The following is a 3734-nucleotide window of genomic DNA, read 5'->3' as shown; positions in this document are numbered from 1 at the left end:
GAGCTGGGACCTCCTGATAGATTGAAACACAAAGCTGGTAATCTCTAGATTATGGTGTAAAAATATCGGTATAATGTTATTCACACCGCGCTGTCACCAACTGAACGGAGCGGCTGTGTGTTTAAACCCCGTGATGAACATTTTGTGTTTTACTTCTCACATTGCGGGGAGCTGAGCATTTATACAAACAATGGGTACACCACCTCCCTGACACAGTGTTCACAAATCAAAGCTTCACGTGTGATCGAAAGTTTCCAGAAAGAAGATTTGACTCAACAGAGAAAGGGAGTGAACGTACTCCTTTCTTGATTTGAAATGTAAGAAGTTGACGTCAGTGAGCCTGACGTGACTTGAACACGCAACCTTCTGAGCTGGAGTCAGACGCGCTACCGTTGCGCCACAAGCTCAGGGGTGCCGGGCATCCTTGATTCATGCTTAAGGGAAGTGATCGCACGACAATGATTTTCCGTTTTGAGTAAACAACGGAGATCAACAGTTCATGTCTGGTCTGTCTCTCCCCCCTCTCTTGCTGTCTCTCCAAACAATTTCCAACTCTCTCTCAATAAAAATCTGAAAGAATTGCAGATGCTGTATATCAGAAACAAAAAACAGGAGTTGCCGGTGACCCTTCCACAGAACAGATGGTGATTGGGAAAATGTCGGTTTATATGCAGGAGATATTGTGGGAGGAAGGCGGAGATCAGGACAGAGCCCAAAGCGAAGGAAGAACTTTTGGACAGAAAAAGGAGTTGATAACGATCTGCGTGGGAGGGTGACGAACTGTTAATGGAGACTGTTCGTGGTTAAGTAGTGTGAAATGACAGACTATGTGATAACAAGGCTTGGCGTGTGTGGTAGGGACGAGGATACTATGGAGTTCGGGCCCTAGAATTATTGAATTAAATATTGGAACCGGAGGGATGTATGGTCCCCAAGTGTAATATTCGGTGCTCTTCGTTTTGCTGGTGCTGAGCTTCGCTGGGACAATACAGCAAACGTGAGACAGAGATATTGGCCAGAGAACAGGGTGGGGTGTGGAATTGGCAGGCAACTGGAAGCTCAGGGTCTTTTTTGCAGGCAGAACGTAGATGTTCTGTGCAGCAATCACCCAGTTTATGCTTCGTTTTCCTCAATGTAGATGAGCGCATATTGTGAGCAGCAAATGCAGTCGACTGTGTTGTGCATAGTGCAGGTAAAGTGCCACTTCACCTGGAAGGTAAGTTTGGCCCCTTGGGTAGGGAGAAGGGAATAGATAAATGGGCTGGTGTCTAACATTCGGCAGTTGCAGGGGAAAGTGCAACTCAACCTGCAAGTTTACTTTGAGAAAATCCTGGACTTGAACTCTCAAGTCTCTTTGCAATTCGGATTTCTGCATTTTCTCCCAATAATCCTTCTGTTCCAACAGTGACTATGTATGTCAGGGCAGCACCAGTGATTTCCTGACATATGAATTGTATTTGGGAATACCAAGGGATGTCAGGAACTGTGAGTATCTCAGGAGAAATCGTTATTCCTGGGGGAGGCAGAGAGGAATGTGGTGTGGTCCTGTAAACTCCAGAACTTTGATAACTTCATGAGTCAGCAATAACTCCTTCTGGACCAAGAAACGAAAGGGCCAATGAGAAACTGCTACAAGGGAGTTCACAAATAACATACATTAACCATCGCTGGGCAGGAGGAGGGAAAACAATGAGCTGTTTCTTTGGACAGATGATATAATGGTGTTTAATAACTGTGTGACAGAAGGACAATTAATTCTGCGTGTAGAAGGAAGGACTTGGCTAAAGGGGTTAATTGCAGGACAGGCTGTTTCAAACAGGTGGAAAACCCTCAAAGATAAGAAGGTAAGCTACAGACCTGAGGTCTCCAGAAGTGTGGGGAGGTGGTATCAATATCTAAAGCCGAGCACACTCACGCAGCACTACTCAGCTTTTGGGCTCTCAGCAGCTGGATTGTGCATCAGTTTATATTTGGTCCTATATCTCTGATTACATCGGTACACAAGGCAATGAAGAAAGGTTTCAGCACACTGGCCTTCATCAGTTCGGGAATTGAGTATAGATGTTGGCAAGTTATGTTGTAGTTATACAGGACGTTGATGAGGCCGCACCTGGAATATTGTGATCAGTTTTGGTCCCCTTGGTGTTCTGACTTCTGACTTCTTCAACTCTGGGTTTGTGTTGAACTTGATGGGATACTTTGTCCAACTCAGCATGTTTAAAGAGTATCTCTCAGAGGGATTCATCTGAAACTTTTCAGGAGGTGAGCTCAACAAGATTGAACTATTCAAAGTTACTTGGACTCTATTTTAAACTTACATCAGGACCAGTAATCAGAGACACTTACAGCATGGAAACAGACCCTTCTGTCCAACTTGTCCATGCTGACCTGATATCCTAAATTAATCTAGTCCCATTTGACAACACCTGACCCGTATAATCTGGCAGCTTATTTCATATAAGTACCACCCTCGGCATGATGAAGTTGTCCCTTTAATATATTTCGCCTCTCACCCTAAACCTATGCCCTCTAGTTCTGGACTACCCCACCCCAGGAAAAAGACCTTGTCTATTACCCTGTCTATGCCCCTCATGATTTTTTAACCTCTATTTGGTCACTCCTCTGCCTCCGATGCTCCAGTGAAAACAGCTCCAGCCTATTCAGCCTCTCCCAGTAGCTCAAATCCTCCAACCCCCAGCAACATTTCCATAAATTGTTTCTCACAGAGAAGTCAACGTTTCAGTCCTGAAGAAGGGTTAATACCCAAAACGCTGACTACTCCACATCCTGGTGCTGCCTGGCTTGCTGCATTCTCCCAGCCTCCTGCTTACCAACTTCGGGTTGCAACATGTAGTGGCTCAGTGTTTACCACTGCAGGCTCACCGTGCCGGGGACCCAGGTTTGATTCCAGCCTGGGGTGGCTGTCTGTGAGGAGTTTGCACTTTCTCCCAGTGTCTGCGTGGGTTTTCACAGGGTGATCCTGTTTTCTTCCATAAACCAAAGATGTGCAGGTCATGTGGATGGACCATGCTTGATTGCCCATAGAGGTAGGTACAATAGTCAGAGGGAAATTGGTCTGGATGGGTTACTCTTCGGAGGGTCGGTGTGGACTTGTTGGGACGAATGGCCTGTTTCCACACTGTAGCTAATCTCATCTGCACTACTTTTGTATCTAACGAATGGCTGAGTAGACTCGAGCGCCCATTGGCCTGACTTCTGCTCTGGTGGTCTGGCAGTCTTAGGTTTCTCTGGATCATTTCATTGGCAATGTGCTATCCCTGGCTCAATGAGCATCAGTGTCGACTGAAAGCAAAGCTCATAGGATCGGAGAACTCCTACAATGTGGAAACAGGTCCTTCAGCCCAACATATCTGCACTGATCTTCCGAAGACTAACCCACTCAGATCCATTTTCCTACCCTCCATAAATTGCACACAGAGCCCCAAGGATGGACTTATTCCTGGGTTCCTGGTGCCATGAGGCAGCAGTGCTAACCCTGAGCTACCATGTGGTGTGGTTGTGGGGTGTAGGGGAGGCAATTGCAGTCCAGCAGAAAACAAAAACAGCCCACCTACTCTCCCAATGCACCCACTATCAGAACTGGCAGGAGGTTCAGTCCTAGGGGGTGACCGAAGGCAGCCACACTGGTGGGTTCTGATTGCTGGGAGCGCTGGTGCCCCCGTTGGTGCTTCCGCAAGTGGCAGGAAAACATGAACCTCTTCCCACACTCGGGC

The 3734-nt window shown here is 46.8% G+C and overlaps 1 non-coding gene across 1 annotated transcript; it reads right to left on the bottom strand.

Moving 5' to 3' along the window:
- Nucleotides 1-335: 335 nt before the first annotated feature.
- Nucleotides 336-407, bottom strand: trnaw-cca (transfer RNA tryptophan (anticodon CCA)). The gene has a single exon. It is a non-coding gene; the product is annotated as a tRNA-Trp (tRNA).
- Nucleotides 408-3734: the final 3327 nt, after the last annotated feature.

This window comes from Chiloscyllium punctatum, chromosome 36, assembly GCF_047496795.1.
Source record: "Chiloscyllium punctatum isolate Juve2018m chromosome 36, sChiPun1.3, whole genome shotgun sequence".
Taxonomy (NCBI): Eukaryota; Metazoa; Chordata; class Chondrichthyes; order Orectolobiformes; family Hemiscylliidae; genus Chiloscyllium; species Chiloscyllium punctatum.
The sequence above is the reverse complement of the archived record's forward strand: the minus strand, read 5'-3'. Positions and strand labels throughout refer to the sequence as shown.